The following is a 24,817-nucleotide window of genomic DNA, read 5'->3' on the forward strand; positions in this document are numbered from 1 at the left end:
CAGCCTCCAAAACAGTTTCTTTAAATGTTTTCCAGAGAGTATTAGCAATACATTATGAATTATCTAGCTGCTGAACTATTTTTAGCAGAAATAATCTGAAAGGGAACTGAAAACAATATTTTCAAATTAGCTGTGGAACAAAAGGGCACATCTATTGGACTTAACTCTAATTAGCTAGGAGTACCAAGACAATCCATCTCATTATAGATCCCTATTTGTTTCTCAAGGCACACGGGAATTCGTCCTGTCAAATGACAAGGCAATTTCCACCTGCTGTTCAGTCTTATAATGAAGCAAGAGAAGCATGGATCTCTGGGTTCATCCACAAAAGGACCCTTTCACATTGTTATGCTTGCACAGTGGTATCGTAATGAACCAATGGGCCAAAGAGCCTAGCCACTACCTTCACCCCTACCAATTAAACAACCATTTCTTTCTCTTTAGGAACAGGACAGCTACCACCATCATTCCACAGATGTCAGGGGTATTGCCCTTCAAAGTTCAGCTGGAGTTATTTCTCTGCTAGAAAGACACGTGCCAAGTCCAGCAAAATGGCTCAATGGCTAACCTCACCTTGCAAGTCCAGCATCCCATAAAGGCAATGGATTCATGTGCTGGCTGCTACACTTGCCATCCAGTGCTTTGCCCGGGAAAGCAGTAGAGTACAGCCCAAAGCGTTAGACATTTGTACCCATGTGGGAGACACGGATGACTTTGGATCAGCTCTGCTTTGGTCATTGCAGCCATTTGGGAAACAAACCAGCGATGGAGGATCTTTCTCTCTTCTCCGTTAATCTGATCTGCCTTTGCAATAGAAATAATCTCAAGAAGAAGAAGGAGGAAGAGGAGAAGGATAAGAAGAAGAAAAGAAAGGAAAAAAGAAAGACCAGTCTCAGAGCTAGTAGCCCCAGTGAGTCACTCGGTGCATACATTTCTGCTATGATTCCTTGACAGAGAAGCCCTCCAAAGAAGTTTCAAGAATTCTGGTAGTTGTAGCACAGTAACCTATTCAGGTTGTATTGGCAAAGTATCAATGTATTACAAAATGTCTGCAAAAATCTCATTAAAGTGTGTACTGTGAAACAAACCATGCAAGAATTTTTTTTTTTTTGCATTAAAGTTCTAAAAAAATCCCCTTTCCATATTCACTTTTGAAATTTCCTGGAATTTCATATTCCTGAGGAGTCACCAGTGCTATTTTAAAGCAGAAACATAATCACACTTTTTCATGACAGAATTATTCCCAGATAGATGGATAGACATATTTGCATGGCTGCTATTGTTTGGTGATGGTTCTGTAGGTTCCAGAGGGCTCACCAAGCACTCTAGAAAGGCGCTTGGCAGAACACCTCTCAGAGATGCAGCTGCCTCCTGGTTCAGCTGCTACCCTGTGGAGCAACAAAGGACAGAGCAAACTTCTTCTTACTTCAAGAGCAGAAAGCATTTCTGCTGTTCTTATCTACCTCTTCCTGCCAGAAGAAGTGAGCCAGCAATTTCACATAACTGTCCTGCAGTGGCTTCCACTCTTAACAAAGAAAGACACATAACAGAGAACTTCATTGTCATGTAATCAGTGTAGCATTTCGTCTTTGCACTGACTCAGCATTTCCCAAACACCGTCCAGTAGCCAGGTAGCATGGGAAGTGCTGTGGATAGAATTTTAATTATTTTTATTTCATAAAATGTTTATTATAATATTGTGTTTTGGTACAGAAACAGGTAAATTTTCTTGATGATCATATTCTAGACATTAAGCACTGTTCATGGATTATCTCATCTATTGTCTATATCTAGCCTGTAAAGTTGATACTGTTGCCATTCTCCCCGAGAGGGAGAAAGCCCTGGTCAGCACTTGGTGGCACTGTAGTCTGAAGACAGGGCTTGATTTCTAAAGATTACCACACTTAACAAAGTATACTTCTAATGAGGTTAGATATGTACTATACTAAACTTTCCCATTACCTTGTGTGTTATATATTTTCTCCTAAATAAAAGTTGAGCTTCCATTCTAAAAGAATACTAAAAGAATTGTCATAATACTAGGTGTTGGAGATGTTCTATTCTGTATTGTCTGAAAGTAGAGTCACTAGCCAAGTGTGGCTTTGCAGCAATGAAATGTGGAAGACCTATATTTTAAATTGCATTTAGGTCAAATTAAATGGCCAAATGTAGCCAATGGGGACAGTACAGTATCACATGGGACACCACTAATTTAGACAGTAAAGAAATACTTTTACTTCCTGATTTTTCTATAGAATTTTGGTGAACCATTCACTACTGCTTAAGAGAAAGAATAAGTGAAGAATCTTTAAAGAGGAAATTTCATCTCCAAGCTGGGAGCATACATTTGTATTGCATTGGAATTTCACTGTGATAGGGAATAGTTTGGCCCCTGAAGAGTTCATGAATATAGTTGTTATTTGCAATGCTTCCAAAACACTGACATTCTATGATTGATACTCACTACTTGTAAAATGTTTTTTTCTGGGCCTGGCACAGTGGCCTAGTGGCTAAAGTCTTCATCTTGAATGTGCGGGGATTCCATATGGGTGCTGCTTGAAGATCTTCCTGTCTCTCCTCCTCTCTGTATATTTGACTTTGCAATAAAAATAAAAATAAAATATTTTTCTAATACAAAAATAACTACTTAATTTCTTTTTACTAAATTGGTGCATACTAAATTGATTTTTTTAGGAAAAAATTTGAAAAGCAGAGTGATAGAGAAAGAAAAAGAGATTCTTGCAACACCTGGTTCATCCCCCAAACACCTGTGACAGTCATGGCTGATCCAGGAGCCCAGAAGTCAACTCAGATGTTCCACATGGGAGATAATGACCATGTATTCTAGGCTTCCTCTCCAGGGGTGCATTAGCAGAAAGTTGAAATCTAGGGGGACAAGGCACTCTCAGGTGGAATGTGGGCTGAGTCACAGCCAAACCCTCAAATTTGCTTAACACAACACAGGGGCCTTAAAAACAAAACAGGTGCTCCTGGTAATGGTAATGGAAGGTGGGAAGTAGTGAAACCCAGAAACCTAGAACCTACCTTCAACATTTCCTAATTTGGAAAGAGTAAGCAACTGTCAGATATTCCCTTACTGACCTACTGCGTTTATCCTCTTCACATCACATGCACATATGCATTCTTATAACCAAAAGATTCTGGATTTTGGACAAAACGCCAAGACTAACAGACATCTGTATTTAAAATAAAGTGGAACTCTAGGTCACAGACTGGAGACACAGCCAGGTCAAGTGCTGGTGTTTCCTAATCCAGCCCAGTGTGGCTCCTAAAACGTTCCTCGTTCTGAGCTGGCCCAGCACATTGGCCTAGAGGCTTAAGTCCTCACCTTGAATGCCCCAGGATCCCATATAGGCACCGGTTCTAATCCCGGCAGCTCCACTTCCCATCCAGCTCCCTGCTTGTGGCATGCAAAAGCAGTTGAGGACAGCCCAAAGCCTTGGGACTCTGGGCTGGTGTGGGAGACCTGGAAGAAGTTTCTGGATCCTGGCCGTTGTGCTCACTTGGGGAGTGAATCATCTGATGGAAGATCTTCTTCTCTGTCTCTCCTCCTCTCTGTATACCTGACTTTGTAATAAAAATAAATAAACCTTTTAAAAAAAAGTTCCTTGTTCCTCACTCAGCTTGGAATTTGGTGAAAACAATGCATCTCTACACCTTTGTTTATTTTATTACAATTTGGACCTGCTGCAGCATATGTTTTTCTTTTGCCTGATGTTTATGGACCCTAGATTTCAAAATCACAAGAGAGTTCATCACAGAAATGCGAAAGCACTCAGCTTCTGTGGAGATCTGCAACCATGCTACAAGGAAACCAGCTCTTGATATTTTAGAAACCATGTTTCTTTTGTAAATGCTAAATGATTTCCACATAACACAAGGCCTACAGATACAAAGGAGAATCCCTCATCCTCCATGTTCAAGACAAACGGACACATTTTAAACCTGAGGGCTCAATTTAGATCTCTTGCAGAATGTGGAGGTTATTTCAGAGGTAGAAGCTATGGTCACAAAACCAGAGGCAGCTGAACTCCCAAAGCCGCCGCTGTTTAGTTCTTTGTTCTGCCTCCCAGCGAGGCCGTGGCAGCATAATCAACAGCCCAGGGTACACGCAGTTATCTGTGCAAAGGCCTCGGGCACAATGGCATCAGAAGAGCCCCGGGCTCTTCCTTGAGAATTTTTTGCTGTTGACGTTTCTAACGTCGAACTGCTTGGTCAGATCCCCTAGGTATCATGCAGTGCTGGTTAGAGAATTGCAGAGGGAACTGCATCCAAGCGGGGCTGGGAAGCTCAGACAGGGGCCCGGCTGCTGAAGGAAACCTCCCCTAGCTTCTCTCGGGCCCCTGCCAAGAGCCAGCTGGAGGGCCCCGAGGTTGCATTCCTATTGCCGTATGATTGCAATTTGGCAGCATCCTGGATTTTGCACGGGGACGGGAGGGGGCGGAGATGGTGGGCCCCTTCGCTCAGCGCAACGCCGGAAGGGACAGAAGGATGAATTCATTGTGGCCAGCGGTCCCCGCGCTGGAAAGAGAGCTCAAGGGGTTCGAGGACTCCGGGAGACGCTTGAGTCCCAGGTCTATTTTCAGGGCCTGACTTCCCCAAGGGTGCGAACCAAGGCGAGCCGGTTGTAGAGGCTGAAGCCGGGGGCGAGGTAAGTAGACCCTTGCAAGGTCTAGCGGCTGGCAGCAAGCACGCTCTTAGGAGGCGTCACAAAGGGCCGCGGCCTGCGGAGGCCGTGCGCGCAGATCTCCAGGGCGGAGCCGAAGGCCGGGGCAGGGTTGTGCCGAGGCCGCCAGGATAGAAGCGATTAAGGGGTGGCCAGGGCACCTGGCCCCCCAGCTGGGAGTTTTTCGGCGGGGGGCAGGGAGCATGCCGCAGCTGCAGCCCGAGCCTCCGCGCCAGGCCACCGAGCTCTCCGGCCCCCGCCGCAGAGGAGAGGCGCAGAGCGTGGCGCGCACCGGGCGGGGCTAAAGGCGGGCGTTTGCAAACGCGTCGCGCCACTGCAACTCCCCGCCTTCGGCCCGGCCAGGAGCCGTCGCGGCCGATGCTCTAACGGCGGGCGCAGCTGCAGGGCGGCTAGGCGCCGCGTGTGGGGCGAGGCCGGAGGCGTCCCGGCAGCTGCAGCGCGGACGCGGGGCTCCGCGGGCGCGCGCTCCGCGCTCCTGCCTCCTCCCGTCGCTCCTCCTCAGCGTACGGTCCTCTCCCAGCCCCTCCTTCCACCCACCGGAGAGGATGCGCTTCTCCGCGTCCAGCGGCAAAGGCCACCGCTCCAAGAAATGCGTATGCCCGACCCCCTTTACTGCGACCCGAGGAGCAGGCACCCCCGCCCTGTAGGTAGGTGGGTGGGGCGGGGCCGAAGGTCGCTACCGCCCGCGGCTGGTGTTGTCGGGAGAGGCCGGGGCGAGGGGCCCTGGACCGGCCAAACTGGCCTCCCGCTGGGCTCGGGGGAGCCCCCGGAGGTGTGTTAATGGCGCTGGAGAGCAGCCCCTGTTGCCCTGCTCTGGAGACCGGACGGGGCGAAGGAGAGCTTGACCCTTCCTCGGCCGGCGCTTGGAGTGCTGGCTGAGGAGGATAGGGTGGTGGCGGTTCCTTGGTAGAGGGGACCTTGGCATTTCGGCTGCTCAGGTGGAAATACCTCCCTGTGATTTTCCGCCTGAATTGGCAGATGGCTGCTTCTTGCCTTTTCAGCCCAGACAGGTAGACAGGCAAAGCGTTGTTAGCTCCAGGTAGAAGTCGCTGTGGATTTCTGTGTGGATTTCAGAGCTAGCTGGATGGCAGAAAACAGTGATAGTGCAGAGCTTTCCAGACTACGCTCTAGGGCCAACGTGAAGAAAGTCCTTCTAGAAGTCGAATTTTGTGGGAGATGGGTGAGGCTGCAGCGTTCTTGCGCCGCCTTGGTTAGGAGCCCGAGGCTGGGAGCAGGGCGGTGCTGGCGGGCGAAGTTGGGTACAGGTGTGGATCAGGCTGTGCTGCAGGGATGCGCTGGGTCAGCTGGCTGAGGAGGTGGTGCTCAGCTCCACTCCGCTCCAGCTCGGCCGCAGGGATTTGTTTGTGTTTTCCAGAAACTGGTGTTGAATGAGGAATTTTTTTTCTCCTCCGGTAGAAAGTTAAAAAAACAGAACTCTTTGACAAGATGATCTCTTCCTAGACTATGATTTTAATTTTTTTTTTTTTTATTAATCAGTCAGGTTTAGAGGGTTGGAAAATGTTTGTGTTTGGAGTTTTGAAGAAATCAGTCAGCAAAAAACTCCAAGGGACCGAATCATCTTCCCCTTCCCATCCTGTAATCTGCATCCGGTGCACTGTAGGATCTCATTTGTGATTTGTTGATTGGAGATACTGTGTTGCAAGCTTCATCTAGAAACAATTTAGAGTGTATGAGGATGTTGTTTAATAGGTCATGGAAAATGTGTATTATGAAAAATATGTGTATGCACTCCAGAATTTTTTGCGCCTAAATTAATTCCATCTTCCATGAACTTTCTGAAGATTGCTCGTGTTTTTTCTATGGCAATGAGACTTATCTGGGTTTAAAAAATTGCTACTTCGTATAAATTGGCACACTTATTTTAGCATGTAGATTTCAATGCTGCCATTTTTAGGACCAAGCTATCCTTCTGGAATATGTTATTAAATGAGGTAATTGTCTCCAAGTCCTAATTTCATGTCTGAGCTTGCAAATTTTCCAGTCTCATTGGTGATCAAATCCACTTAAACTCTCAGAGTTTAGAAAGTGCAAATTCATGTTTTAAAGAAAATTCTCAGTCACTTAAGAGGGCACAGTGGTTTGGTTAATGAATCACATATTAACTTGTTTTATGGTTGAGTTGTTATGGTGTGGTCTAATTATAAAGTATTTGATTACAGGTATAGGTAAAATAAGCCATTTAAAGTGTCAGTGATTCCTGAGTCATTAAAAATGTGGTAGGAATCCGATTTTCTAATTGTCTTTTCCTCAGTATTTAGATAAGTATATCCGTTTTTCAAGTTTGACAGCTTGAGTGGTTGTACAATGAAGCATTGCCAAAATACAGGGTCTTGCTGCTTTGAAATGCTATGTTATTTTGTAGAAAATATCAAGGAAACTGCATTGCATTGCATTTGCCTTTTTACACAATGGCATTTCTCATTTGGATTTCACCTTTGTTTTCCTGCCACATCACTTGTATGAGTCCGTATTAACTTCTTTCCAATCTCTGCTTAACAAAATTTTCTGGGAGTGGTCCCATTATTTATTATTTTCTGCAATTTTAATACATTTTTTTTTTACCATCCCCACTACATATCATCCAGACTTATGTTTGCATGTAATGGGAAGCCACCTCAGTTACGTATTATTTAGACATATTTTCGCAGAATATGGTAAGCCACACACAGTATGTTGTTGCTTCTCAAACCTAGTGTCTTCCTCAGATGAATGAGGATACAATCCTTTTGTGTACAAAGTAATGCTAAAACGAAAGATCCAGCAGTGGATGAGAAAAATCCAGTTTGTTTTGACTTATTAAGACAAAGCAGAAATTCTCTGTGTAGTAAAGATGATGTATTTTACAGGACAAATTTGTAATCAAGGGTATTGAGTGGTTGATTCATGTTTTTCTTTCTTGCTCACTTTTCAGAAGAGCTCTCCTGTGGTAGCAGTCAACTCTTTTTACTTCATTGCTTAAAAACTTTTATTTTCGTGTTAGACCAATTCTAGTTGAACTGTGAACAGTTCAGGCCTTAGAGTCACAGTGAGGGAAGACTTGTCTGCTAGCCTCACCATGGAATGGGCCGTTTTCCCTTGCCTGTGTCCTGCATTCAGTGGTACCACATGTCTCTGGGAGGATGACTTACTGCCTTGGGTGGGCCCGCCTCATGAGTCTCCAGTATCCCACCTCCACATAACTGCCAGAGAGCAATTCTTTTTTTTTTTTGTTTGTTTCTTTTTAAGATTTATTTTATTTGAAAAGTTGGATATACAGAGAGCAGGAGAGATGGAGAGGAAGATTCACTCTCCAAGTGGCCACAACAGCCAGAGCTGAGACGATCTGGAGCCAGGAGCCTCTTCCAGGTCACTCACTCGGGTGCAGGGTCCCAAGGCTTTGGGCCATCTTTGACTGCTTTCTCAGGTGGGACTTTAGCTGCTAGGCTACTGTGCTGGAGGGCAATTCTAAAACCCCATTTATCTTTCTGTATTTTCCTTAAGGTTTTGCTTTGGAAACTTCTGTCTTTTCCTTGCTAAATGTCATTTTCCGGCCTATTAAGAAATCTGAGCCTAAAATTTCAGCAAGATCTATTCAACTGACATATGCTGAAATTAAAATTTTTATGGTTGCATATTCTTCATCACATATGAAGAAAATCAATATATCCTTAGATCTCAAGTATAGGGGATATACAGTACAATGCTACAAAATGTCTTTGCTTCTGCACAGATTAGGGAATATGAATTGTCTGTAAATTTGATCAGAAGCTTAATTGAGAGAATTGCTGTTTACAGAGGCTGTACTGAACAGAGATTCAGGAACCTACCCCTTCTTCTCCAGTGCCAGAATAGCCTCATCTGCAGAAGCTGTGCACTTTGATTACCCTTGTTTTTTTTTTATCCTTTACACTCCCATTGTTCTACCACTGTGGAATTGTTAAGCAAGACAGTCCAAAGAACACTACTCTGAAAGATAATAGTGAAGGTCATGGAATCTTTTAAGGTTCCTGCTGAAAGACCCATGTAATAACTTTCATTTAGTTGTAGATGCCAAAGAAAAATTTTCCTTTGCTGTGACAGTTAATAAGTGTGTGTCTTTTTGATCATGAAAATTGCTAAACAAATTACTGATTATATTTCCCTTTCTCATTTGGTAACCAGGAAATTTACAACTCGATTTGAATAACCATAAACAACCTGTATATTAATGTTGATGCTCTCACTTTCTCTTTGGTCTCAAGCTTCTGTTCTGCTTCTCTTCTGATTTTTATCTAGTTATGTTTTTCCATTCTACTGAATTATTTTAAGCCAATCCACAATCTTTGTAGAACAAGATGAAACATAAAGTCAAGTAAGTGAAAACATGGCTGAATTGATCTTTGAACATGGTTTGTTTCTGATGAATAGATTTTATTGGTTATATTAAGTATGTTTTTCTACAAGTAATGTGAGTATACTGAGATTGTACATACAAATACAAGAGAAGTTTAAAAAGTTCCTGGAAAATACAGTTAAAGGAAGTTTATTTTGGTACAAAAAAATGTTAAAATTCATGCCTGCAAAGGGGCATTCTGAAAGTTCATGGAAGTGTGTATTATGAATAAAACCTTGCATGGATTTCCATTTTTTTTTTGCATATGTGTGAACTTTTAATTCTGTTTTCATAAACTTTTAAAAGTGCCATTGTATATATAGTCACATGGAGAACAATGTTAAATAGTTTTGTAAAACAATATTCTATTTATTTTTCACTATTAAATGTATATATCTGGTCATTACTAATTTGAAATTGGTGAAGCCATTCAGTGTAAACCAGTTGTTTGTTGCAAATTTGCTTTGTATGGTGTATTGGACTATTTGGAACTTCTGATAACAAAGAAATCAAGTCTTACTTAAAAGTCACGCTGAAGTAGGTTCACACTCACGACTGGTTTGGAAGCCTCCTCTTCAGCCAGTGACTCATGCGTGGCTCTTCTCTGAGCCGTTATTTGCCATGAAATTAAAGAGACTGAGCCTCCTGAGTTGCTTAGCAGAGTCTCTTCCTTGCGTATTTGACAACTTTTCAGTTGGTGGAATTTTGCCAGCTAAATCCTAATTGACATCTCTGTGATGTCTAGTTAAGTTAGATGTTTATCAACCCAGGTCAGTAGAGAGATTGGCCCTTCTCAGGGTGCAGGGGTTGACGCAGTCTCGGGGCATAGGTTGTAGAGAAGATCTGAATTCACAAGAACCATACCAGGGAGCTTGAAGAGATGCTTGGGCAGATTTTTAGTATAGTGGGGTCTCATTCTGATAACTTCCATGTCTTTTTATTTATGTATGTATTTTTAGGGTTTTTTTTTTTTTGGTTATTTTGTGTGATAGTTTTGTAGGAATAGGGATTTCTCCCTCTTCTACCTGCCTCCCCATATTAAATTTGTTTTTAGAATAGGCACTGCTTTCACAGGGAGGACTTAACAAGTACAAATGAGAATACCAGAGAAGACTCTCTGTCATCTCTAGCTGGTCCCCTCCCCCCTCTCCCACTCCCTCCCCCATCTCCAAGTCTCCTGATCACTGGCCACTAGCGCTATCAGCTCCTTGAGACCCTTCCACTATACTGGTGCCTTTATACATATATAGGCAACGAGGAACACGGAGCCTGCTATTCATCTCGTACCCATGCCTGTCATCCTGTCATTGCCTCTTCCATTCCCTTCCTCCACCTTGTTTGGCTACTCAGATACCTCGTCCTGTTGTTCATGTCCACATGCTTTCCTCTGCCCTTCAGCCTGGCTGCTTCTGAACTTCCTCTTCAGACCTTCTGAAGGGTTTCCACCACAGCACAGAAAAGAATCCACACATCTGCACCTGGCCTCCAGGGCCGTGAGCAGTTCATCTTCTGTCCCCTGCCTCTCCCTGGCGTGCATTTGACCTATAGTCATTTCTAGTTAAACCTCCTTCCTCCATTTTGTGTTCTTTTAAAAACTCTGATGGAAGTTCAAAGTGCATCACCTGCTCCTCCCTCTTCTCCCCCTCCCCACTTACACATTCTCATTCATGGACCTAAGAGTTTGTGCTTATCCTTATTAAAGCAATTGCAGTTTCCCATTTACATGTGCTGCTTCATGCTGGTTCCTCAATTTGGAACGCTGTGTCCTATTTTCATTAGCAAGCCACATCAGTCTGGGTGTTTCCTCCTGGACAATTCATAAAGGCCTGGAAGTTCTTCAGGTAATTTGCTATCTCAGGTAGGCTTCCATACTGAGAACAGGCATTCTGCATAAATAGAAAAATTGTGGGTTTTTTTTTTTTAGCATAATAGTTGATTTTGACTTAAAAATCTCATATTTCTGAAGAGTAAGAATGATTAATGATAAATTTCCATTTAAGATTTGTGGAAAATCAAATTCTCATTATATCTAGTTGTCAAATATTTTAGTCTAGTGTTCTGGATGCACATTTAATTATTTTTCTTCACATTCTTTTTCTGTTTGATACTAAAATTTTCCAAAACCTCACCTTTGTAAGAAAACAAAAATGAGGCACATGTCTTTCCTCTCCTAGACTTGCCCTTGTAACAACCAAATTTAGACCTGGGATTGCATTAATATCACATAAGAAAACATTTTGATTTAGGTGTTTTGTTTTGGGGCAGACTAACAAAGCACTCATAATTTTTTTTAAATCCTCTGTTAAATTGGTAGACACTGAATTCTCTGTTGGAGGAAAAATGCACAAGTAAGAGACAAAATATAATTTCAGGGAATTGATAGGCTTGGCGATCACATCCATGGAACTGCTTATCAAGAGGTCAAATAATTGGTTTAATCACGTAAGCCTTCATGTCATTTATTGTCATGTATTGATGTAAATAACACACACCTCACATAAATAGAGCGTGGTGACTTTAATAACCTGAAAGTTTTACTTTGCTGGAATTACAATTTTTCCCTTCTTTGTTCTCATTCTAGTGTACATGGCTTCAATTCACATGTGCGTGATTATCACAAGGAAGACCAAGATAATAAATGACATAGTCTGGATGTTTCCATTTGTGAGACAGTAAATCTCACTGTGGCTAATTGAATGACGCAAGGGTTTTCTCTTACTACCAAACTGTAGAAGACATTTCGTGTTGTAAGATACTGTGTTACTCTATCCGTTTCGTATTCTTAGAAGTAGTTGCTTCATATTCCTGATTAATTTTCTCCTACCAAAAACAAGTGTCCTACATTTGAGAGTGTAAACTTTTGAGATCAGGCGCGTTCAGGGTGATGTGGTCGTAGGCGATGGCAGGGAGTGTGGCTTCTCTTCCTCTAAACCTGAGTATTCCTCTGTAGTTGGTGCATATGGTTTGAGCTTCCAGAAATGATATCAGTAGTTTAGGAATCTAATAGGAAAAAGTTTGCTCTTAAGAAACTAATTTTGATGCTGGCATGAGCCATCTGCACGGTGTGGTCTGTCCCAAGAAGTGATTCCTGAGTAGGTAAATGAGATGATTTTAATTCCAATTCCAGAAATTAGAAGTATTTGAGGTCATTTGCTTTTGATAACTTATTAACAGATGATTTTAAGAAAGTTTAATAGTGTTTGCTTAGCACTATTCATGTGAAATTTCTGACTGGTGGATTATTGTAATAACTAACCAGGTATACCTTGTAGATTTGGAATAATTCATGAGACAGTTCTGCAGGTATGAAATGCCTAAGAATCTCTCATTTTACTCTTGTAATTCTTACCGTATTGTTGCAGATTTACTTACTTCTTTCCCCAGATATGTTGACATCAGGAATTGAGAGATGCCCTGAGTAGCAGTGAAAATACTGGGTCATTGCCTAAGAGCCTCCCCTCTCCTGCTGTATATGAACAAAGTCTCCATCCACCTGTCCACTCCCTGGTAATGGCCTCAGACAAGTGGCAGAGGATGGCTCAAGTGCCTGGGCTCCTGGAAGCAGCTTCTGGTTCCTGGCTTTGGTCTGGCCTAGTTGTGGCCATTGTTGAAATTGGGGAGTGAACAGGTGGATGGAATTGATTTCTGTGTCCTCTCCTTCTTTCCAATAAATGAATAAATCCTTAAGAAAGAGGTAAGAACAGGGATGTTTCAGCCAGTTGCTAGCCTGGTGTCCTGATCCACCATTTACCTGTGTGAATTTAGGCTACAATTAATTTCTCCACATCCTGAATTTTCTCATCTTTGAGGGAAGGTAAAAATGCCTTCTACATAGCATAGGAGATTAGGTGAAATACCTACTACATCCTGCTTGGTACAGAGTAAGTAACTCTGAGGTATTAGTTTTTGTCAAGGGAGTTATTGTGAAAATTTGAGAAAAATCCAATAAGGGAGTCTTTTTTTTTTTTTTTTTAGTGATAAAATACATGTATGATAAGATATTTAGCCATTGAAGTAATGGTATCAAGCAATAGCTAGTCACATGGAAGATACAGATAAGAGTTGAATAACGTGTCATATGTATAAAAAGGACCAGATTTAATTGTAAGGTACATTTGCATAGCAGACAACTGGAAAGTCACAGAATGATAGCTGTTTCTCCATTGTTGAGGTTTAAGGTCATTTACATTTTCCCTTTTCACATTTTTAGTCATTATAATGAATAGTTGTTAAAATTATTGGAATTCTTACATTCTTGGTGTCTCTCATCTTGATTTATTTAAAAATCAAGAGTTCCAGAGAGGGAAAGGGAGACAGACAGATCTTCCATCTGTCAGTTCATTCCCCAGATGGTTCTCAACAACCAAGACCAAGCCATGCCAAAGCCGGGAGCCAGGAGCTCATCTGGGGCTGCCTTGTGGGTGGCAAGAGCTCAGACATTTGGACTAGCTGCTGCTTTTCCCAGACTATTAGCAAGGAGCTGGATTGGAAGCAAAGCAGCCAGGAGATATGGGATGGGATACTCATGTTGTAGGTGGCGACTTTACCGGCTATACCAACAGTACTGGCTTTTATTGAAATTTCTTTACCAAATGCATAGTCCTTTTGACGTATTTTACTTTCTCTTCCTCTTTGCAAATCTACTAACCTTTCACTTCTTCAGTATCTTCCCTCACACATTACTGCATGGTGTTTTCCTCTCTTTTTCTTTTTCTTTTTCTTTTCTTTTCTTTTCTTTTCTTTTCTTTCTTTCTTTTTTTTCTTTTCTTATTGCAAAGTCAGACTTTTACAGAGAGGAGGAGAGATAGAGAGAAAAATCTTCCATCTGCTGGTTCATTGCCCAAGTGGCCACAATGACCATTGCTGAGCTGTCTGACACCAGAAACCTTGAGTGTCTTCTGGGTCTCCCAAGTGGGTGCAGGGTGCCAGGGAATTAGGCCATCCTCTACTGCTTAACCAAGCCACAAGCAGGGAGCTGGAATGGAAGTGGAGTAGTGGGGATATGAACTAACATGCATATGATAGCCTGGTGCGTACAAGGGAAAGGTTTAGTCACTAGGCTGTTGCAGTGGGCTTGGTATTTTCCTTTTAAAGTTTTATTTATTCATTTGAAAGATGGTTTGGAAAAGAGGGGTTGGGGGAAGGGCAATTTCTAGAAAAAGAAAAAGAGATTTAATCTCTTGATTTATTACTCAGATGCCCACAACAGCTAAGAATGGTGTAGGTGTCTTTTGTGGATACAGAAACCCAAGTGCTCGGGCCATCCTCTGTTGCCTTCCAAAGGCACATTAACAGGGAGCTGGATCAGCAGTAGAGGATTCTGGACTTGAACCAGATGTTTTGATACGGTATACAGACATCCTAAGCAGTAACTTGATCCACTGTGGCACCATGCCCTGCTTGGTATTTTCTTGCATTTGTCTTGCTCATGTATAGATCAGCACCCAGATATTTCTCCAAGTGTAAATTGACCACATGAAGTGAGCCTTGGAAGTTTAAGGCAGAGGAATCTGTTGGTGACAATGGCACCATATCCTTGGCATATTTTGCACAGGGAGGATTGCCCTCTATTCCCACTCTGGTGACCTTGGTGCTCTGGGTGGGATGAGATTGCTCAGGAATCCCACGCATGTAGGAAGTTAATTCCTGCATCCTAACCATTTGCAGCTCTCCCTACCTGAAATTTCCTTCCATATTTCTTTCTTTAAAGTCAGTCTTCCATAGCAGCCTGATAGTTCATGAATACTTTGCAAGCCATCTATCTTATCAAGATTTTGGTTCTTTTGGCACTCAGATGTTTGTACCACAGATAAACTGAATTTTGGCTTGCTTTGTTGTTCAGCTGTTGTAATAACTGTATAGGAGTGTGTTCTACATTACTGCATGTCCCTGAGTTTGTAGTACAACAATGTCCACTACATGCACATGGAACACAGGAAAATTGTTTATGAATTGTTGGTTACATTTTTTGACATGATTTTTGAGTTTTTTTAGCTCACTCTTTTTCACATCTCTGTCCCTTTTCAAGGTCAAATTATCACCTGGGTTTGGTTCTCTCGGTATTATAGATACATGTTTGAGGATCTGATAAAAATTTCACTGCTAAAAAATATGAAAAGTAAAGGGTTCAGTTACTGAGAACATTAGTGATACAAAAGATATTGGCAGTAGAGACCTAATAATATGCATACTAAACCTAGTTCCAAGAACAGCTTTACCATCAAGTATAAAATACTGCTTCTTTGAGTTACAGAGAATATTGAGTTCTGCCAGAGAATATTTGAGATTAATAAATATACTGGCATTTTATACATCTGTAAGTTTTTCACACAGCTGCTTTCATAGTACACGTTAGTGGTTTCCAGAGTGTGAAGGAAGAATGTCTGTATCTGGTCATGACTTCTAGTTTTCCTTGAGTGTGTCTTAAATGCATTGATGCAGAAAACATACTTTTGTATATTAAAAAGTAGGATTTTATGTTATTTTTTTATACTGGGGAAGTATGACTTTAGAAAGTGGCAACTGGGTTAAGCTGCCACCTACATTGATATCTCATGTGGGTGTAGCTTGAGTCTAAGTGGCTGCTCCCTGATGATGTGGTTGGGTAAGCAGTGGGTAGGATAGCCCGAGTTCTTGGACCCTTGCCACTCATGCTCGGAGACCCAGATGGAGTTTCAGTCTTCTGGCTTTGGTCTGGCGCATTCCCTGCCCTTGTGGTCATTTGGGGGAGTGACAATGAATGGAAGATGTCTCTATGTCTGCTTTCTCCCCCTCTCTCTAACCATGCCTTCACAATAAAATATCTTTCAGTACCCAAGTACCACTAATGCGAATACAAGCCATGACCTTATTATTCCATAACCTGAAGTTAGCTTATGAAGTGTGCGTTTTAGTCCAGTCGAAACAAGAAAGTGTGATGTGTTCACCTGATGTGTGAAGATACCAGAAAATACATTCTTCACACTTAAAGACCTAATGGTCTGATTGGAAGCAATGTGGGTATAACAAACAACTAATTAGAAAACCATACAAGTTCCTTCTAGAAACATGCAGAAAATTCCTTTCTTGCCTCTTTCTGCCTTTTGGGGCTTTCCTGGTAATCCTTGGCTTGCAACTACATTACCCCAAGCTCTGCCTCTGTCTTCCTCCAGCATTATCTCTTGAGTGTCTGTCTCTACACAGCCAACTTTTTATAAGTATGCCCAGCATTGGATTGGTAGCTTCTACATTTCATTATGACCTCATCTTAACTGATGAGAACTTAGTGATCCTGTTTCTAAATCAGGCCAAGTTCTGGGGTACCAAGGATTATGACTTCTATGCCTTCTTTGGAGGGGGATGACATAATCCAAGTCAATGCATAGTATCTATAAAATTATATCAATGAGTAACCAAGACAATGTATAAGGTATCAAATAATTCCTTTTTAGTTGACACTTTGCCATACAAATCCATCTTGGGATAAATGATAAATGCAGAAAAGGAAGCTTCCTTGGCTATTTGTGTGCCATTCTGCTTATGTCTCTGACCTTTGGTATCATAAGCCTGGGGAGAATTCTTGAGTAATATGTACTGTGGGTTATTTGTCAATCAAGATGTTTCCAAGGGTCTATTGAGCATTTTTGTTACGATAATGCTGCCTAACAGCGTCAAAACCTCAGTGGTTTCCATCTACAAGTATTTATTTCATTTTATGGATGTGAGGATCGACTGTGGTTTGGCTTTTCTTGGCTGAGTTTGGCAGGCTGGGCTTGACAGAGCTGAGTGCAAAGTTGAAGCAGGGTTCAGCTTTGTTCCATATGTCCTTATCCTAGCACTTAAGCCAAAGAAAGAAACTAGCTACCTGGAACATGCTCTTTGGGTGGAAAGCAGAGAACTTCTCATGTCTGTTAGTACATCAAGTCAAAGTAGGTAACCTGGTTAATTTTCATCATCTTTTGGATAAATCAAGTCATGTGGCAAATTGAGTGGAGATGTACCACTGTATGTACTAGTGCAGAGTTCCACAAAGTTGTGTAACAAAGAATATGGTTTTCCTTATAACAAGGGTAGGAATGCAAATAGCCCTATCTACCCAAGTGATTTTCTTAAGAACTTTCATAAATTAAGCCACTCAGTAAACCTTTAGAAGAAAAGCACACTTAAATCATGGAGTCAGTTTCTTAACCAAGTCTTTAGAAAATTATAGTTGGATACCAGGTATGTAATTTTTTTTCCCAAGAACTGGTCATAGTACCCATGTTGCTGCATCAGTTTCCCTTCAAACCTAGTTCCTGCTCTGAAGATAGCGTTTTACTTTGTCTTTTCCTGAGCCCAAATCTGTATGTATACTTCACTTAACACTGTGCTCATGGAAGCACCTCTCATTGTTGCCCAAGACATTGGTGGCAGAAAGCAATAGAATTGCTGTTTTCTACAGTGTGATCCGACAGAGCACATTTTTATTCAGGATAAAACTGTTTATAATTTACAAACATGATTGTTGATGTGTAGGTCTGTTGATTTTGAATGAGTGATTATTTTCACGCCTTCCCTAATCATATTGGCGTCTGTGACCTAGACCCTTTCTTCTCAGTATAACTTTCTCTGTGTAACATGCTTTTTATTTCACATCCTTTCTTTCTTAAAAAAATTTTAAAGATTTATTTATTTTTATTGCAAAGTCAGGTATGTAGAGGAGAAGAAACAGAGGAAGTTCTCCATCCACTGATTCATTCCCCAAGTGGCTGCAGTGGCTGAGCCGAGCCACTCCCAAACCAGGAGTCAGGACCAGGAGCTTTTTCCAGGTCTCCCACACAGGTGCAGGGTCCCAAGGCCTTGGGCCATCCCTGACTGCTTTCCCAGGCCACAAACAAGAGAGCTGGATGGAAAGTGGGGCCACCAGGATACGAACCAGCACCCATATGGATCCCAGCACGTGCTAGGCTAGGACTTTAGCTGCTAGGCTACAGCACCAGGCCCTCCATTTGTTTTTTAAACGTATTTTACCCATTATGTATAATTGATTTTTTCTTTAATTTTATTATTTCAGATCAATCAAATTGCTAGCACCCATCAAATAATAATACTTAGTAGAAGTAGGCATAACAACTCTGTTAGACTGTCCCAAAAGATAGTCATTTAGATCCTACAGAAGTTATGGAATTTTGAAGTACAAGAGACAGTGCTTGATTTTCTTGGATGTCCTGTGCATTTCAAGACATTTGACACCTCTGTTCTCCCCCTCCAATCCCCCCCACCCCCCCGCTAAGTGCTGTGCCATGCCTCCTGCATAAATGTGACAAGAGTACACTGGTGGAGAATGAGGGCGGGTACTGCATACACTGAGAGAGACCATCAAGATGAAAAGTTTGCCCTGTGGGCAAACTGATATTTCAAACTAGAAACTTTCCTTCTTTTTAAAAATTTATTTTAATTTGGAAGGCAGATTTTTATAGCGTCAGGAGCTTCTGGGTCTCCTACATGGGTGCAGGGCCCATGGCCTTGAGTCATCTTCCTCTGCTTTCTCAGACTAGCAGCAGGGAGTGAAGCAGCCACGACAGAAATCAGCGCCTGCATGAGATGCCAGTACCGGAAGCAGAGGGTAAGCTTGCTTTCTCACCATGCAGGGCCATAAATTAGAAAGTTTTAGGGCAGGTATTGTGAGGCAGTGAGTTAAGCTACTGCATGAGATTCCTGGGTTTGAACCCTGCTTCTGCTGTCTCTCCAGCTTCTTGCAGAAGTGCATCCTGGGAGGTCTGGATAGAGTTCCTGCATCCGGGCTGGCCTGCTCAGTGTTGGCTGTTGAAGGCATGGGGTAGAAGACCTCTCTGTCTCTCCCTCTCTCTTTGTGAAGGCAGAGCAACAGAAGCGAGACAGACCTGGTTAAAATCCAGATTGTGCTACCTGCAGTGTAGGTAACCTTGTGCAAGTTACCCTGTTCGCCTAATCCTTGGTTCCCTTTATCTGTAAAAAAAAAAAAGGCACGAATAGAGATTTAAATCTGAGTGTCTGGTAACCCGTGAAATAGAAAAATCAAACCTCTGAGCTTTCAGCAAATCCAAACATTCGTGAACTCCTATTGTCACTACACCTGGAGAGCTGGTTTTGAGTCTCCCCCAAAGGAAAAACTACATAGGGAACTAAGAGGTCAGGTGGACCAAGTGATAAGATAGATTATAGGAAACAGATTTCTCACCCAGTGGAGACACATTTTTTTCCCCTTTATGATTGTGTGAATAGTTAATATCCTTAAAATTTTCAGATAACGAGTCTGAAGTTTGTAAAGATTAACGAATCCATTCAGGGTCAAAGAGCCATGAATGAATAGAGTTGGCGCGATCAGCTCTGTGTGGCCCTAAGTGGGTAGTGTTAATAATGGACATTAACGCAGTTCAGAAAAAGAATGAGGTTGGAGACCAGCTTTCTTGCTCAGCTATGCTTTATGGTGTAAACCTTGATCTGTGTTAGGGCAGCTGTAACCAAGTTCACAACAGTGAACTTGTCTGTGCCTTTGTGAAGTATCTGTTGAAGGACCAGGGTGGGTTAAGCGACTGTCCGAGAGCCGACTCTCCACTTGAGTGCTGGTTTGACTCCTTGGATTTTCCACTTCCTTTTCAGCTCCCCTCTGCTGAGCCTCAGAATGCAGTAGAAGATGGTCCGAATGCTTTGGCTCTTGCCCCCATGTGGGAGACTTGAATGGAGTTCTAGGCTTCTGACTTCATCCTGTACCCAGCCTCAGCCGTTGTGACCATTTGGGAAATTAAAGGAGTCAGCACAATGGAAGATAAGAGTATAGCTCTGTCTTTCAAATTTAAAATGTGAAATACGAGTTGAACCGATTAGATTTTAAAGGATTTATTTATTGTTTGAAAGGTAAGTTATATAAATGGAGAAGGAGAGATGTAGGTCTTCCTTCCACTCATTCACTCCTCGGATGGATGCATTGGTCAGAACTGGACTGGTCTGAAGCCAGGAGCCAGGAGCTTCTCCTACCTGTGGGCAGGGTCCCAAGGCCTTGGGCCATGTTTCACTGCCTTCCCACGCCATTTGCAGGGAGCTGGATTGGAGCTGCCAGGATTCAAACTGGCACATTTATGGGGTGCTGTTACCACAGAGAAAGGCTTAGCATGCTGGCCCATGAGTTTTAAAGAGCTTAACTGGAGAACACATTTCCTTAATTCACTAAATTAAATCAGTGACCCCTTAAAATTTAAGAGCAGAAGTAATGCTATGTTTCCAATTGTTCTGGAGATTGTTTCCTTTAACAACTGGTAATTTTTTCCTAATGTTTCAAAATATAGTCTCTCAGGCCTGTTGTGGTAGCGTAGTGGCTGAAGTCCTTGCACCAGTTTTAATGTTGGCGACCCCGTTTCCTTTCCAGCTCCCTGCTTGTGACCTGGGAAAGCAGTGGAGAATGGGCCAAAGCCTTGGCACCCACCACCCACTTAGGAGACCCAGAAGAGGCTCCTGGCTCCTGGCTTTGGATTGGCTCAACTTCTGTTGTGGTCGCTTGGGAGGGGTGGCAATCAGCAGACAGAAGATCTTCTCTGTCTCTCCTCCAATAAAAATGAATCTTTGGGCCCGGCATGATAGCATAGTAGTTAAAGTTCTCGCCTTATATGCACCGGAATCCCATATGGGCACCGGTTCTAATTCCGGCAGCCCTGCTTCCCATCCAGCTTCCTGCTTGTGGCCTGGGAAAGCAGTTGAGGACAGCCCAAAGCCCTGGGACCCTGCACCCATGTGGGAGACCTGGAAGAAGTTCCTGGCTCCTGGCTTTGAATTGGCTCAGCTCCAGGCATTACGGTCACTTGGGAAATGAATCAGTGGATGGAAGATCTTTCTCTCTGTCTATCCTCCTCTCTGTATATCTGCCTTTGCAATAAATAAATAAATAAATAAATACACATACACACATACATATAGTCTCTCATCAAATTAATTATAGAAATTTGAATTTGTAAATACAGAGAATCAGAATTTGTAATTTTGATAATTTTAAAAATATATTTTCATTGATTATAAAGTCAATTTTTTGTACTCAGCTGTAGTATTTTTAATTGGGTTTAATAAAAATTTTATAAACAATTTTTCTTCTATTGAATGCATTCTCTAATATAGCAATCAATTTTTAGCAGTTTTTAAGAAAATGTTATTGGAAAAAGAGTTACAGTGGGAGGGAGGGAGAGGGGAGAGAAAGAGACAGCACTATTATTTGCTGGTTCACTGCTCAAATGACTGAACTGCTGGAGCTGAGCTGATCCCAAGCCAGGAGGTAGGAGCTTCTTTTGGAACTTTTTCTTGGTCACCCACATGGGTTCAGGTTCCTAAGGCTTTGAGCCAGCCTCTACTGCTTTCCTAGGGCATACGTAGGAACCTGGGTTGGTAGCGGTACAGCAGGGATGCAAACCAGTGCCCGTATGGGATGTTGGCCCTGGAGGTGGAAGCTTAGCCTACTAAACCAGTACTTTGGCTAAATAAGCTGCTTTCTGCAGCACCAGAGATTCTGTGGAACCTGATTCACTTGAGGCAGATTCCACCCAATAACCAGTGACGCTTTGCCAGCTCAGCTGAAGTCTCCTCAAACCCTGAGGCTCCTACGCAGAATTCAGTTTGCTCTTGTAAAGGGCCCAGAAGGAAGCACTAGATTTTCATGCAAGCTGAGAAGACAGGGTTTAAGAGAAGGATCCCATTTCCACCCGGGAACATCTGCCCTCCAGGTTGAAACCAATGTTGGCTTCGTGAAGTTAGTCATCCGGTGCTTTCCTCTTGGTACAGTGGTTCACTGAGTCCCTTTACCCAGCTAATCACAGAAGCCTCCACCCACACATCCACCTCTTGATTCTCCGTTTTATTCACAAGCAAATCTAGAGAAACTGATGAGATACATTAGAAGTGCACTCCCCCTGTGTTTACCACTTTTTCCTGAAGAGTCACCTAAGCCAAGGAGTTAGGTCAGTGTAGTGTGACAAAGCAAGAAGGCCCTGGGCACCCATTCCTACTGCAGCAGGGCTCTGCCCTCAGCCTGACCACCCCACTCTCCCTCCCTGGGCTGCCCACGCTCCTTCTGCCTTAGGGGTCATGTTCATGCATATTCCCCGTGGGGAAATCCCTGTTCCCCTGCCTCACTGGTGGCATTTCCCTGAAGGTCTTTCCCTTGGGGACAGAGCTGCTCCCCTCTGTGTCTGTGATTCTTTGTACCTGCCTGTGGTTTCAGAGTGCTCACCACTTCTCACTCCACTAGTCCTTGGGTTGCAGTTTCTTGTTCTTTCTGAGCTTCCTGGCCAGCACGTGTTGTCACCTCTGTCAGCAGCAGAGTGTTGAGTCCGTGATAGCTCTTTCCAAAAGGGGTCAATTTTTCTTTTTTTTTCGACTTGTGCTGAGTAGTTCACTTCCTGGGGACACTTGGACTTCAGAGTTGACGACTCCTTCTAAATCCTTACCACCCTTCTTTTACTCAAATTTCTGAAGTTTTCCTGGGGATATACATGATACCCTGTAGGTTGTGGTTTGCACAACCTTCCTTCTAGCTTTTGCTGAAAATTAAAGTGCATTTGCCTGTTTTCAAGGTCTGACTTTCTTACATCTTTGACACTTCACTGGCCTGCCAATGACTTTTTAGAAATTTCCTTTGGATTTTTTTTTTTTTCAAAAGGAACTTATAGAATGATCTATCTAACCTGGAGTGTCTAGAAATTTTTATATGACCCAATCAGGAAAAAGAACACTGAAACTCACATTTGTTTAACCCTTTCAAGTCAAATTTGAGTTCCCTAAGCAGAAAATCAAGGAATTAAGAGTTGCCAAGTTCTTCAGTAATTTGCCTCTGAAGACTTCATCCCAAGTGTCAGGTTTCTAATCATCATTGTGCTTCAGGCATAACTTTTTGTTTTTTTGTTTTTGTTGTTGCTTTGTTTTTGTGAGATATGCCTGTTTATCTGGGGGTGTGGTCTCCAATGGCTCTCACCATATAAGCTTTGTGGCACTTGATCGTTTCTGATTCTATGTTGGTCTTTTCAAGCTTCTCAAGCTTCTAGCCTTGGTTAACACTGAAATTTGAATAGCCACCCTTTGTGTAGATTGACAGTCTGGCTTTGAGATATGTTTTTGTACAAGTATAAGTATTTTCCATGAGGAAATGTCTACGTGAAAAGGTACAAACGGACCTGTTCCTTGAGTGGCTAGCCTTAGTATGACCAAACCACTGTGAGTATTTTGTCCATGTTTTTATTTGTATATTAGAAAACATGTTGTTGGGAAAACAGCTAGTGGGCATTGTGGACACACTGCTGTTTTTCTAGACCTGACTGGTCATATCTGAGTGCTCAAGGATGTGAACTTAAAAATCACCCTGTGATGTGCAGGGTCATGCAAGTTTGATGTTCATAGACCGTTTCTGCCAGGTTTGTTCTGTAGTTCCCTCTAAAAGGTACCATGGCCTACACAGGGAACACCTTGCTGGAAATACAAACGCTTTGGCTTTAGTAAGGCTCCTAGGAGAAAAAGATTGTTATCTACCATTTTGTTGTGAATAGTGAACTGAGTTTAGCTTTCAGTTGAGTATTCTGATTCAAGATTGCAGAAAGAAATATTTAGATGGGCCATTCATTGTGTGCTTCCTCATAAAATCCTTTCTGGGCTGCCGCACACTATCAGTGTAGCAGGTGCATCCAGCCAGTGTGTGTGGGTCTAGAGTGTATTGATGCGATGGCAACACTAAGGCAACACTACATGAGCGAAAGGCTTTTAAGAAGCCCATTATCTCCATGTCTGATGGGAGTGTAGTTCCTATTAGAGATTGATTTAAGGGGCTCTGAAGCTTTCCGAAAGCCTGAAGGCTGCTGTGTGTAGCTCTGCAATGCGTTTTCATAATGTTCTGTGCTGAGCTCTTTCCGGTGCATCTGAGGGGAGGGTTTAGACCCGAAAGGACTGTCTTGCTTAAAGAAATATAAAAATTCTCAGAAACTTAAAAGGAGGCAAGAGGAGAATATTTTTCATTTACCAAATAAATAGAATATTGAAAAATGAAAAAACTTTACAGCAGGACCAGATGTCAGTTCTTGGATCATTTAATCTTTTTCTCTAGTGTTTTATTTTGTCAGTATTTTTCTGCTGGAAGCAAGTGCTAGTTCCTGGCTCAGCTTGTCATATAAAAAAAATTCCAGCTATATTGTTATGACCTCATTTCTATTCATGAGGGGAAACTTAATAAACAGATCATTGCATTTGTGTACACGGAGGAAAGGAACCACCTAGCCAAGGAAAGGAAAGAGGGTTTGGGATTCTAGTTTTCTGTGGCCTTTGAAGAAAGCTGGCATGAATCTGCACCCTCAATTCTTAATTTAATTGTTTAATTTAATTGTTATGGACTTATATCAGTGTGCCATATAACTGACATTATTGTCAAACGTGTTTAACTGCTTTACATGTGTTCTGCCCACTTCTATATAGAGAAGTAAAAGGGGAGTATGAAACATGTTGGTATTTGAAGGGATTTGGAGCTTAGGAGGCTAAATGAAATTACTTTTCCCACAGTACAAGGCTGCTTTAAAGAGTTCGTGGAAAATGGAATCATGTTGATTTTGGAGAAAAATAATTTTAAATACATGAATATACATGATGTTAAAAAGTATGAACTGGATTGCAATATTTGGGGGATCAAACATACTGTTATATTTAAATCATATTTATGTGCTTCTTTGCGAGGCAGAGAGAAAAAGGAAGCTCCTCTGTACTGACTCACTAGCCAGTACAGT

General features: G+C 42.3%; 1 protein-coding gene across 2 annotated transcripts in view; it reads left to right on the forward strand.

Moving 5' to 3' along the window:
• Positions 1–5,234: 5,234 nt before the first annotated feature.
• NCOA7 (nuclear receptor coactivator 7) overlaps positions 5,235–24,817 on the forward strand; it is a 142,032-nt gene continuing 122,449 nt past the window's right edge. The window contains exon 1 of one of the 2 annotated variants that reach the window (XM_040965697.1): positions 5,235–5,355. The gene's annotated coding sequence lies outside the window, so the exon portion shown is untranslated. Of the gene's footprint in view, positions 5,356–8,309; positions 9,060–24,817 lie in introns of those variants that run through there. The other variant, XM_040965696.1, reaches the window with a different exon arrangement.

Source organism: Ochotona curzoniae, unplaced genomic scaffold (genome assembly GCF_017591425.1).
Source record: "Ochotona curzoniae isolate NIBS_2020 unplaced genomic scaffold, NIBS_Ocur_1.0 scaffold_3890, whole genome shotgun sequence".
Lineage (NCBI taxonomy): Eukaryota > Metazoa > Chordata > Mammalia > Lagomorpha > Ochotonidae > Ochotona > Ochotona curzoniae.